This window comes from Corvus brachyrhynchos, unplaced genomic scaffold (assembly GCF_000691975.1).
Source record: "Corvus brachyrhynchos isolate BGI_N302 unplaced genomic scaffold, ASM69197v1 scaffold103, whole genome shotgun sequence".
Taxonomy (NCBI): domain Eukaryota; kingdom Metazoa; phylum Chordata; class Aves; order Passeriformes; family Corvidae; genus Corvus; species Corvus brachyrhynchos.
Window position 1 is genome coordinate 3,425,467 of NW_008237436.1, and position 13,712 is coordinate 3,439,178.

The 13,712-nt window shown below is 39.5% G+C and overlaps 1 long non-coding RNA gene across 1 annotated transcript in view; it reads right to left on the minus strand.

The window, feature by feature from the left end:
- The window catches only part of LOC108445996, a 22,902-nt gene extending 14,739 nt beyond the window's left edge, over positions 1-8,163 (minus strand). The window contains exon 1 of the long non-coding RNA XR_001861093.1: positions 8,059-8,163. This is a non-coding gene — a long non-coding RNA (uncharacterized LOC108445996). The remainder of the gene's footprint in view (positions 1-8,058) is intronic.
- Between the last annotated feature and the right edge of the window lie 5,549 nt (positions 8,164-13,712).

Sequence of the window (13,712 nt, forward strand, 5' to 3'; positions counted from 1 at the left end):
CAAAGAGCTGTTATTATCACAGGATGGGTAGGGAGGTCTGCTCTTAGTATTTGAGGAATAAAGTATATATTCTGAATTTCAAGTCTCAGCCTTGTCTTTTGTCTTGATCTTTAGATGTAGAGGGGACTGTCATAATCAATTTCATTCAGCATCTGTGTCTGAGAGTTGTATGAGGCATCCCATGTGAAGTCTAGATGATTTGTATGCTTTGAAACTTGGTTTTACATTCCCATACTCTTTATTTTATTCATTTATTTAATGATAGCTTCAAACTCATTACTGTGGAGAGGAACACACATCATCAAGAGTGGATAAGACCTACAAGTAAGGAAATAAAAGGATCTGAAAAATATCCATATGCCAGTAATGGGCATTATACTCTCTTTCCTACCTGTTACTGCCTGTGGAAAAATTATTGTGGAGAAAGGAAAGGACTTCTTGTTTTAAGATATTCAGATGAATCTGTTTGCACTTAGCTCAGTAGATCATCCGGAGTTGATGACTGAGGCATTATTTCAGGAATTACCTTCTGTGATCAGGAAAAAGGAAACTAATCCTAAATGAATAATGGGGGAATTGATAGTGGCAGAATGTCCCTTACACACTGCACCCTTCTCTAGACTTCTCAGTTTTTCTGCTGGCACAGGTTTTCCTTAGTGGATGCATAATGACTTATGCCTCATTTTTTCTTTCGGATCTTGACCGTTCCCAGAATATTTAAATCAGAACATTTTAAGCCTAATATTAGCCAAGCAAGGAACACCAGACCTCTGGAACTCCCTCCCAGGGAGCGGTCAAAATGAGGAAGACTGGCTAAAGCTACTGCCTGAACAATTTGGCACTTATCATCATTGCACATTATTTTAGTTGACATGCTCTTAAAACCTGGCCAGTGCTTTTACAGCAAAGGGATAAACCCTAGCAACAACTGATGTACCTACTCACTGAAATCAATTATATAAAGAATCCTGCTCAGGCTATGAAAATAATTCTATAATCATTGTAAAGATTGCAAAAGTCTGCTTAGGAAACAGTCAGGATTGAATGTTAAGGGTTTATTTTCTCTCTCTGCCTGTCATTTTGAACATATGAGATCAGAAGCATGTAGATGGAAGTAGAAGACAGAAAATTAATTTTGAAGAGTCACTTTATATTCTCTGCTTTTAACTGAAACTAAGAACACTCCAGAAGTATTCTGTTTCTTGTAGCAGTATTGGACAAAGCCCAGAAAATTTTTCCCAAATACATTTGTATTTACACTATATGGACTTAAAGGTAGTAATAAATAGGATAGATGGTCTTGATGAACTGTGGATGTATTTCAAGTGCATGTATTCCCCTGTCTGGGTCCTATTGTCATTCCCAGACCTGCCCCTATGCAAATCTTCCATTTTTTTAAAGTCATCTATTCTATCAGCTTTTTTATTATGTCTGAGTCTCATTGATTGCAGCTGATCCATGGTATCTCTACTCAGAACCTGGGATTCCTCCTTGAGATCGTCTCCGTGTCTGTGTTAAATTACATTTTTGAAAAGTGGAGTGGGGGGAGAAAAAGCCTATGTGCTGTGAGTGCTGAGTAGGGCACGTTGCAAAAACACAAACTGAATTCTATGCTCACACTAGGGCATTTGTATTTCACAGGCTTGAACTTCACACAGTGCTTCACTGCAATTCTGGTGTACTTTCCTGGATAAATTCTTCACGTGTCAGTAAGTTATCTTTAAACTGTCCTTACCAGGGATAAGCTATGTCTAGTTTGTGGTTCAAATGGTGAATAGCGTTTTCTCTCCGAAACCATCCTGAAGTAAAAGAATTGAAAAACACTAGTGGATAGAATAAAAAAAGGAACAGAATGTAAATTCAGGAAGTCTCAAAAATAGCAGTGCTGACCTGTTTGCACCAAGGCCAGGTACATGCTGACCATGAAGAACAAAATCTTCCTGATGATCTTTAGTAGTAACACCTGGAAAAAGTAGCTGATTGTGGATGCACCTAGTTGCAGTCATGTCCAGAAAGAGGAGGAGAAGTAAGGCATCTTTATGAACCTGAACACAGAGATAGCCCATTTTGCTGTCAACCAAAGCTGCTCATCCAGAGACAATGCTCAACCACTGCTACCGAGGGGCCCCATCTTGCTTAGAGAGATATCCTCACTAGCTCCAATTATCATCAAATCTGACCTGCTGGATTATCAGTGAACCTTTTTATTTCTTGCATGAAACTGGCAATAGAAATTTTAATGATTATCAAGATTATTTGCAGTGCAAGAAAGACACAAATATTATCAGGTAAACAGAGTACAATTGAGATTATCAGGAAAACAGAATAAAACAGCAATTGATGTGGTTAAGCTCTTGAAAGTTCCTGATTTGCTTAACTAATAAATGATTTGCAAAAAGAAAAAATTTAGCAAGGGAAGCTACAGGTAAAAGCTGAGACTTAGAAAGCTGAAAAATGAAGCAAAGGGTGTTTCCATCATGAGATACCAATGGTAGCCAAGGAAAATAGAATGCGGTGATGTAGGAAATGTCCACAGCACAAGAAGAGATCACAGAAGACCATGTAAGAAAATTTTCAGTGCAGGAAAGGGTAGAGAGGCCACAGCACAGGGAGGTCAGGCCTGCATACATGAAAGCTGATAAATGGTAATTCAGTTTAAGGGTTGTACACCACGTGTTTGATTAACTGAGACATGAAGTGAAGCAAGGAGAAAAAGCAAGGTCAAAGGTGTAAGAGATCTTGGGGCATGTCTGAGACTATCTTTTATTGTCTTTTGATGTGAGAGAACAGTGGATCATGATTGCCTTTAGGAAGGAGGGAGGTTGAGAACTGAGAATAGAAAGTCTTACTGAATTAAGACTTCCATGAAGGAACCAGAGAGAACAGACCAAGGAAAGCAGGCAATGTTTTAAATTCTTTGCTAGAAGCTCCAGAAGGAGGTGGTCATATGACACAAAAGGGTTTTAGTTTGATAATGTCACATTGGAAGCCTGTAGGACTAGAACTTAAATCTCTTAATGGTAGGTGGATATCATAACCACAAAACCATTCATTTTCTGCTATATTCCAGTTTCATCACCACAAACTACCATGAAAAATTCAGGAAGCACTTTGACACTGGTCTCATTAATAAGACATATAATCAAGGAGATGTTTAAATAATGATGTAGAAAAGGCAGAAGAACTCAATAAATATCTAATTTCATAAGAAGTCAAAGAAGCACTTCCCAGCCCATCCCTAGTAAAGTAGGATGTTTAACTGAGTGCCTCTGAGGTGTGGACATTAGAGAACAAATGGGTTAGGTTAATTTTTAATAAATATCAAATTACTAAGGAAATTCAGGAAGACCAAACAGTGCTAATGTTAAGTCAATGTTCAAAAAAGGATAGTGCATTGGCTGATAAGGCATTCAGCGTGGAGTCAGCCTGTGCCCAATAAGAGAAAAACTGGTAAAAGATTGAATCCATAGCAAGAGATATGGAAATAATTTCAAGATGTTAAAACAGTCTGGTCAAATTAATCTCGTTTTTTTGTCCTGCAAATTTGTTTGATAAAGGATGTGTAGCAGAGGTTTTTAAGGTATTTGCCTTAGAATCACATGACAATCTGATTAAACAAGTAGTTCTGAGAGCTAACAAAACCTGGCTTTCTAGGGAATTGTGTCTCTCTTTGTTAATTGACTGTTCAACAGTATTACACTTGGATTTTCTGTTTACTCTGCATATATCAACACAGGGCTATTATTTCTTGCTGCAGGGTATTTCAAAATGACAAACATTCTGTCATCTGTAACTACAGAAAGTACCCAATGGATTCAGAAATTATTGAGAGTGATATTTGAACTCTAGTAATATTTTCCTGCACATATCTACTTTTATGAAACATATTTATCTTTAGGATATTTTTCTTTCTGCAAATGTGCTTAAAAATGACAAACCTCAAAAAATATTGGGACAGATGAAAGCAAAAATAGGCACCTTGCTTCCACTGGAAAAAGAGTATCATGAGCACTGCAAAATCCTTATCGACAACAGTTGGAAACTATATGACACATTTCAGGAATCAGTGATCAGTGAAAAATCATAAACTAATAACAGTATTTCGAAAGAAACCTCTCAGATGTGAGTGTTAGAAAATAGCCAACTATTCTACATGTTGAAAAAACAGTAACAAGCATAGGAAATCATGGAAGACTTCTGTGAGGTGGACCATTAAAAATACATTTTAAGAAAACCAAGTTCAAGCTCCAAAAGCTTGGAACAAGAAAGCAATCGGTAGCATGGAACTGAGAGGTGTACCCTAGAAAGCAAGTAACTTCAGGAAGGGTTTAGACATGACTGTGAAGAAGAGAAGGAGGCTTATTCTATTATGGGTAATGCTAGAAGAAAAGTGTTTTACATCTACACAAGGAAGGACCAACAAGCTTTTAAACCAGACACAGCTAACAGGCTCCAGCACACGGCTGTAAGTATGTTTATACTGGGCTCCCTAAGTGCTTGTCTTAGGAAAGAAGAATCTTTGGAAGCCAGCAAAGGCCCCTGAAATCCAAAATTTTTAACTTTCTCCTAGCAATATTGTGCAAGGCTCTGTTCTTTGACATGAATTGCCATGCTCTAGCCATGGCCATACTATTTGGCTGTTTTAACTGCAGGGCAGCATAGCCACATCCAACCTCTCTCTTGGGCAAGGTCTCCGTTGTAGGAGGTAGCTAAACCCTGAATGCCTGAACCGCATCAGGAATTGCTCCAGCCTTTTAACTGCAGGCATCTGGGGCCATGTCTTTGCATTTTGTTTTTTGCTCAGTGACTCAGAAATCACCGTGGTGAGCTCTGTGCAGAGCGCTGTGTACAGAGAGTTCTGTACAGTAATTTACCCTCCTAAAAAGGCTGTACCCATAATGCAAACACCTGTCACAGTTTTTTCCTTGAGAAGTGAGTCAGACACTATGGAACAGGGTTCTCCTAAGCCTTTGATTACGTATCTTGTGGCATGCCCTGCAGTCCATGGCTCCCATGCTGACTGTATGTCTTCGGGTGACGTTATGATGTGTATCCCATATCGCTGCCCTACGCCCAGAAATTAATTCTTGTGCCTTTCTATGCCTTTAAACTGAGCCTGAGAGGGGGAAGGAAAAACTGAGCAAAACGTTTTCAAAGCAGTTTGCAGCTTGTTCAAGGTCACACAGAGATAGCGACTTTCAGCTGAAGCAGGGGAGCGAGGAAGCGCCCGGCTTGCGGCTGCCCAGGTCAGTTTTTGGCCAGTTGTTCAGTTTCTTTTTCTCCAGAGAGAGACTGAGAGTTGAATTTTTTTCCTTCCCTGGAATTTCGGATTTCCTCCCTTTTCTGCTGGACTGCTTCAATATCAGAGCACATCAGGAGGACTTTCCACCGGGCACAGAGGGCCTGGCCCTGGGCCAAGCCCCAGCTCCGAGGAGACCAAAGGGAGGACTCTGAAACTTTCCCAGGTTTTTTTCTCCACAGCGAGAGATTTTATTATTTAGCATTATTATCCTTTTCCCATGTGTTTGTTAAATAAATAGTTTTTATCTCTTTCACTTTCCTTCGAGGAAAATTTATTTTTCCCGAACCTGGTGGAGGAGGAGTGGTGACCTGCCTTCTCTCAGCGGATATATTTCTAAATTTGGCCAAACCAGAACACTGTATCAATCAATGAACCACTTGTGGCATCCCCACTCCCACTCTCCATGCCCATGCAGGGGGCATTCTACAATGAAAGCCAGACTGTGCTGAGACTTCACCCCAAACTCTCATAGGACACAAAATTTAGAAGGTTTAGCCCAGACAGGCAAAGTTTAGCTCAAAGCATCCTAATTTCAGAGTGCTTTATTGAGAAACGTGGGGCTTTCCCCATTTTTGCTATCTACTAAGTCTAAGAAAAATGTCACATTGCAATTTCTGAGATAGACAGAGAATTAATGCACAACATGACATGCTACATATTCCTCATCATGGCAGAAATCTCTCTGCATTTCTGTATCATGCAGGAAGAAGTACTTTCTGGAACCTAGAATTCATTCAATCAATCTTTCACAGATCTTATTTCCAGTCCTCAAATAAGTATTAAATTCTATCCACCTTTTTGTGCTTGCATCTTCATAGCTAATGGAATCCTGAGACATCATCTAATCAATATTCACTTATTTAATATATTCACAGGAGTAGAGTGCCATAAAAAATGGAAGATTTTTGCTTTTATCCATTTAATATAATTTACTATCTGTGTATAATGTATGTTATTAAAGCACTATAATCTTAAATCTGATTATTCAGCAGGCCAATGAAAGGCATATCTACATTCAGGAGCTACATCTCTGACAATTTCAATTTTTCAGCTGTTTTCATTGCAATGTGAGTGCTGTTCAGATGAAGATTGAATAAAAGGGCTTTTTCACCTTCTCATCTTATTTCCATCTAGAAAATATTTTAACAAGTTTTTCTTTAAAAATACTATCTCATATTTGAGAATGAGTATATCACACTTCAGCTGAAAAAGTAAAACTTTGGAAAACAACATTTGATGAACAGCTGGATATCATCCTTTACATGGCTAAATAAATAATTCTGGCATAGAATTTTAGCAAATGTTAGCATATCTGTCACCTTTCATTTATCCTATGATCACCAGTCACACTATCAGCCAATTTTATGGCCCACTAATCCTTCAGCATAAAATGAAATTATAGTATCCATTATTAGGCATCTGATAATATGAATGGGTTTATGGGAATTACTGTCAAAATATCTGTTAGAATTGATAGTAATGGATAAAATTTTCTGCCTTTCTGATGTTCCACACCTTCTTTGAAATCAGAAAAAATCCTCTATATAATTTTAGGACCCAGAATTTGCTTGTATTCTGTTTATGCATGGTGCTACTGTTGTGACTTTTCCAAACCCTGACAATCACTAAAATCACCAGAACACTAAGTCACTAATGTATTCCAGATCAGTGAGGTTTATTGAAAACAAAATATTGTTATATAAAAACCCATCAGATTTCCTCCTTTTATGCCAAATATGACATGAGGAAGTCTTATTATCCTATTTATCCTATAGATAAGGTTTCACATTCATCTCACCTCTTTTATTAACAGGAGTTGGAAAATTCACTAGTAACTTTAGTTTCTTAGCTCATTACAGAGGCTTTTGGATAAAACTTAACACAAGCACAATTCACTGGAATACAATGACACAGCCACTGTTATTTGCTAACGTATTAAAACAGAATGCTACATCTGTGCATAACTCCAGTTTGTAGCACATGTCAAAATATGTTTTTTGAGCCATTTGATTCCCAAGCTCAGCATCTCTGTTACTTTATTCAAATCTTTTTAGCTTCTAGCATCAACAGTGCTAAGAAGCATTATTGCTTATGCTTTGTAAGTGTACTACACATTCATAGTAATGTTTTATATGACATTCTCAACAATATATCTGAAGTTAATAGGAGTTTCCTGACTGACAGAAATGGTCTTTGAGTTCAGCTCTTAACCAATAAAAAAATTCTTGCAACCATCATTCTGAAATTTCTGATGTCTTCCCTCACTTTTTATCAGTAGAAACAAGTCCCAGATCAATAAAAAATGCCAGGAACATTCTAGTCAGTTCCTTATAATTTTTCAGTCACTGCTGTAACATACACCACTGAGAACAGTTTTACCAGCCAAGAATGTTGCATACTTGAACTGCATTTCAATTGTGGTTTAGGTTACAAATATATTAATAATTTATTGAATTAATGTCCAATTTATGGTAAATTGGGTGCCTTGTAGAATAAGGGCAGAAGTGCACAGCCAGAGGAAGCAAAGGGTCAACACAATCACAAACTAGGCAGTGTTAACAATGAAAAATAAAAAACTACATGTTAGAGAAATAACAGGATCCTTAACTTAATTTCATATTCTAATGTTGCAGGATTTTCCCTTCCTGACATCTTTGAATTCAAACAATGAATATGAAGGAAATGCAAAGTATTTGCAAGATGTGTGATGACATATCCCTAAAGACTTTTATTATTTTACCAAATAATTTTCTTACCAGATTGTTCTATTTGTGAATTCCTGGCTTTGACAGATGTATACAGCAGACTTCTGGGTGATTTGGAGCCATGGTTCCACCGAATTTAATGAGCTCTGCTCATGTACCCAGAGGGTTTGCCCTCCTGCTTTAAGTGGGGTTGGCATATAAATGAGCGGCCACTTCTTAAAGACCTTTGGATGCTGAACAAAAAATTCTGCTTTTGAAAATCTGTAAGCAACTGTGGTACTGACAGAGAAGTTTATTTACTGGTGAGGAGGTGAAAAAAGAGTACAGTGGAGGACAGCAACATAAGAGTGAAAAAAAATTACAGGCCTTTATAGGAAAGATTTAAAACTTTAAAAAGACCAGGACAGATCCAGAAGGAGATAATTCCTGTTCTTGGCTAACTTAGCTGGACTGGGACAACTTTGGAGGTTTTCCAAGGTGCAGTTGACTCAAAATAGAACTGGGATGCTTAGGACTAAATTGCCTCTCTTAAATATTAGTCACAGTGGTCTGGTAACAAACACTGGTTCCTGTTGACCTCACCCCTTGACCAATAGCAAGGTCAGTATAATTTTTTATGGCTTACAAACATCATCAGATCAAGAACAAAAGTCCAGTTCTACTCAAATCTGATGTGAAAAGCCTCTTCCTTTCATGTAGGTAAGCCTTCTCTAACTGTCCAAACAAAACTAATGCCAAGAGTACATGCTGGTGACACCTCAAAGAGCAGTAATCAGAGAAAAGTCCTGGCAGGAAGGAAGGAAGGAAGGAATTCGGAAGGAAGGAATTCGGAAGGAATTCGGAAGGAATTCGGAAGGAAAGAAGGAAGGAATTCGGAAGGAAGGAAGGAATTCGGAAGGAAGGAATTCGGAAGGAATTCGGAAGGAATTCGGAAGGAAAGAAGGAAGGAATTCGGAAGGAAGGAAGGAATTCGGAAGGAAGGAATTCGGAAGGAAGGAAGGAAGGAAGGAAGGAAGGAAGGAAGGAAGGAAGGAAGGAAGGAAGGAAGGAAGGAAGGAAGGAAGGAAGGAAGGAAGGAAGGAAGGAAGGAAGGAAGGAAGGAAGGAAGGAAGGAAGGAAGGAAGGAAGGAAGGAAGGAAGGAAGGAAGGAAGGAAGGAAGGAAGGAAGGAAGGAAGGAAGGAAGGAAGGAAGGAGGAAGGAAGGAAGGGAGGGAGGGAGGGAGGGAGGGACATGGACTAAACCCCCATTTTAGATGAGTGAGAACTACTCATCTAAGCAAGTATTTGCAGAATCAGTGTGATCAGGAGCTAAAGTTTTATTTCTAACTTCTTCAAGTACAAATGGATCACCTGAATTTACTAAATCAGAAAACCTTCACATGCATATATGCAGTTTCGGGATCTTAACTGGGTATCTTTTGGGGTTTTTTTTTCATGATATCAAATAATTAATTGAACAAATGGTGAAGTTAAAATATAATCTGGCTTATGTATGTTTGTTTATTTTTCTAAGTAAGGCCAGGATTTTAAAATTTTATATAGACATTATATCTGCTAGGACAGTTTATTTTTTTAATTCATATGCTGTGTTTGCTCTACTTTTTCCTTCAGTTAGTTTTAAAGAGGTTTGATGCAAATAGGCTGCCTCAGGAGACAGTCTTCCAGAACTTTCTTTTTTGCTTTTATTTCTAAAAAATATATTTCCTTACTCACTCATGAAAGGGAATAATTAACTTTGTGTACTGTTGCTGACCTGCAAGTGCTTGCAAGCCCTAGTTAAAACAAAAAAAGGACCTACATTGCCCAAGGTGCTGTACAAATACAAACTGAAATGATGAAATTTGCCTGGCAGATTTCATGCATTAATTAACAAGAAGATTCATATATATTCATTCACATTGCTTTTCCTCCATGGAAGATGAAACACCTCACAGGAAGGCAATAAAAATCTCTATTTGGAAAGGAAAGAAACTTAAGTGAATAGTCAATGAACCTGAGCAATTTTATGCAGCAGGTCAGTGGTGAAACTGTGACTAGAGCCAGAGCTATACTGAGCTATGTGTGACCGTCCATTTCTTTTAGCTCATGAGATGTATCAGGTCTAAGGGCTTTGTCTTTTACGGCAGTATTCCCCACGTCCCCAGATTCTTCTCTTCCATATCCACCTCAGTGAGCTGAATCCTTTCTTATACTGTGCTGAACGTTCTGGAGCTGGGCTGGGCAGTGGCTCCTGCCCAGCAGGGAGGCTTGGACACCACTGGTATCTCCCCTGGAGCAGTCCCAAACTCCCCCGCAGTGCTGTGACTCCCAGGGGCCCACAGCCAGTCTTCTGGATCTCAGCATAAACCAGGCCCACAAAAGGGAGTTCTGAGTTGGTTTCCTTGGTGTAGAACCAGCTGCAGGGGAAGGATGAGTGTCAGCAGGGGCCCATCAGCCAGGGAGGGTTCCCTCCCTCCTGAGCCCCTTAAGAGAGGCCCCTCGAGGTGCCTCAAGGGTAGGTTCCTCAGGTCAGCGTCCAGCCAGCTCCACACTGCCCTGCCCATGGCTTCCTCAGATTTCTCAAGGACAAAGGCAACAGTTGCGGATTTTTATGCCAGTCCAACATCAAGTTGCCTTTGCTACATGGGATCTTAATTCCGCATGCCTGGCTTTGGCTGTCGAGGTGGCATGAAGGGCCTTTAGGCAACTGTGAGAGTGGCCCTCCCAGTATTTTGCCTGTTTAAATAAAATCTTCCTCTGCCACATTAGTTCCAGCCGGTGAAGCTGCTTACTGCACAACTTTGATGGATGCTTCATTGTGTGAAAGGAAGAACAAATCCCTGACCCCATGAAGTGTAAAGCCCTGACGTAACACGTGACAATGAGTTGTGGGTCGGAGAGGTCTGGCAGAGTTGGGTATCTGCCCCTCAAATACCTTCACATTTGCTTCCTCCTGCTTTCCAGAGGAGTCTGGCCAGGAAGCTTGCATGCTTGCAGATTCATTGACCTACCTCTGCTCCCAAGTTCACGTTTCTCCTTTCCCAGAGTTTTCCAAACCCTCTGCAGTGCAATTTGGGGACGCAGACCTTCTGCCCCACGTGCTGCAATATGGCCAGGAGTTTCTGCAGCATGATCAACACTGGGGAGTCTTATACTTGCCCTTGCATTATTTTTCTTTCTGTAAACATACTTCTTTTACTTTCTTGTATCCCTCTATTTGTATTCCCTGCTAATTCTTTTTCCAGAAGGAAATCTGTTTATACTATGAGCTGTCAGATGTCATTAGGTATTATCAGGAAACTATGTTGCTATGTTTTAAGAGCATGCATATTTCAGGGCACACAGATCCATAATGTTTGCATATTTAATACATATTTGCATTTATGAATCTCCATGCTTTTTGGATCCTTGCCAGTTGAGGAACTGCCTGACTGTGGAGAGAAAGTAGGCAACCAGAAAGAAAATGGTTCAGTGTCTCATTTGGTATAATAAAGATCAATGTTAGCTGTTGTTTCTAAAACTATTACATCGATACTAGCACAACTGGAAATCATCTGCCATTGTGCTTAAAATAGCTAATGCTCACTGCATATCAAGTGGTATTTAGTTGAACTTAACAATAAAATAATATTAGTAAGCACTGTGACTTGTTGCAATAATATCGATACCTGTTGTTCCTTGGCAAAGCAGAATTACTTGAATTACACGTTAAAAAAAAATCTCAAAACTGATTTGGGAGTCAGTAGTGTAAAATATGGAATGGGTCTTTATAGGTTAACCCAATGTGGAAAAGACTGTTTACACTTTTGCTACTAAAATCAGTTGTTATTTTGGTTTTGACCACAGAAATCAATTTTTCAGTTAGACACATTTCTTTATGTTAATATAAATCCTTGTGTCTATGTACGTGCTCACACGTGCAAAAAAGGTCCATATGCAAAGAAAAGGAGCCTTGTACAGAGGCAGGAGATGTCTCATGCTTTCTGTATTTTCTCTTTGACCTTAGGGATAAAAGTTGATGTGGTTCAGTTTCTTTCCTTATCTGTAAAATAGTGATTTAAATACGTGCCTGTCTTACAGAAACATTGTTTAGGGTAAGTTATTTCCTCTGGCAGTACACTCACTGCCTGACACATACTGATGGATAGTTATTTTGTGCACTACCCCTTAGAGAACGCTATCCATATGAAACCTAGTCAGTTAAGAGTGTTCTTTCACAGCAGGGATTCAGTCAGGGATTCACTGACCTCCACTGCACTAGGTGTGATGCCCTTGAAAGGGGTAATTTCACTCCTGTGCTGGGTCTTACATGCATGATCAGGTATGGAAAGTGACCTTACTTTAAACCTAACCTGGCCAAACTCAAGAACAGAAAAACACTTTTGTCTAGATCACTTTCCCAGTCTTGCGTTAATGCTGGCAGAAGGGAGTAGACAGAAACTTGCAGACTGGGACAGAAGGGAAGGCAAGAGTGCTCACGTTTTTGCAATAATATGTGGATTTAGTCTGTCTTAAGCTGACCCTGAAACTTCACCTTAAGGCAAGTATGTTATGGCAGTTTATGTACTGCAAATATCTCGTCAGTTGAAGACTTGCTGATCACTTTTCTTACACCTGCAATTACATTGCTGTTTTCTGCTGGATCCTTTCCCTCTCTGTGCTGCTGTATAAAACACACATGCAGGCACTACCAGTGCAGATGACTGCACAGAACAGCCATCCACAGCAGATTCACCGTATTCAGAAGTACAAAATGCATATTGCATTTCAGGTTGGCTGTGAGAGCGCAGAAGAAAAGACCATTTTGCTTTTCATGTCCAGTTTAAACAGATGGTGATAATTTAAATACAACAGTAAATCATGATTTACATCTGGATTAAGAAATTGTACGACAGATTTTTTAAGAAATAAGATACTGTGTTAGCATGTCTGGGCTGTACCAAGCATGTTTACTTAGTGTTTATATTGTAGTTTTACAGGAAGGCTTGCCAGGCTGGGGCCCTGTGGGATAGATCATAAATAACCCCAAAGGGTTTGCAAGCTCAAGAATGTGCAGCAAAACAGACAAGCAAGCATTCAAGGGCTGGTGAAAATGTGTGCAAGGTAACAAAGACAGTTAGGGAGGCACAACTCTCATCCAGTCAGAAACAGTAAAAAAAGGCACCAGCAGTGCCTTCGTTACGAATGAACTGCACAGGGATTCACCTATGGTCACATCAGAACTTCACCAGATCTATGAGCACCAGGTGGCCAGTGTGGAGGTTTTGATGGAGTTTAATGTGTCATCATGCCTGGGAACACCGTCGGTGAGCTGGAGCAGTCAACCTCCATTTACATAAATCCCCCATGTTGTGAAATTGCTCTTATGGTGCAGGTAGAAAAGAGTGGAAAGCTGCCAACACGTCTGTGTTCTGGGATTGGGGTTTTTATTAAGATCTTGAAGTTTATATATTTCATCTGGTTTCTGTTTTATTTTTTATTTAAACATTACATAATACTTTAGTAAGTATGCATAGTAAGATTCAACCACGCGCTGCTTTTTGCACAGCATAATCCATAGTTCCAAATTGCATGAAATGTCCTCCCAGAGCCATGGAAGTTGCTGTTTCCAGGACAGAGACAAAATTAAGGTGAAAAAAACGGTGCTCTGCTGGTGATTCATAGCCCAAGCTCTGAGAGGGTTCTCCTACAAGTCTTTGTGGTATTGCTGTTTTCTGAGGCTGAAC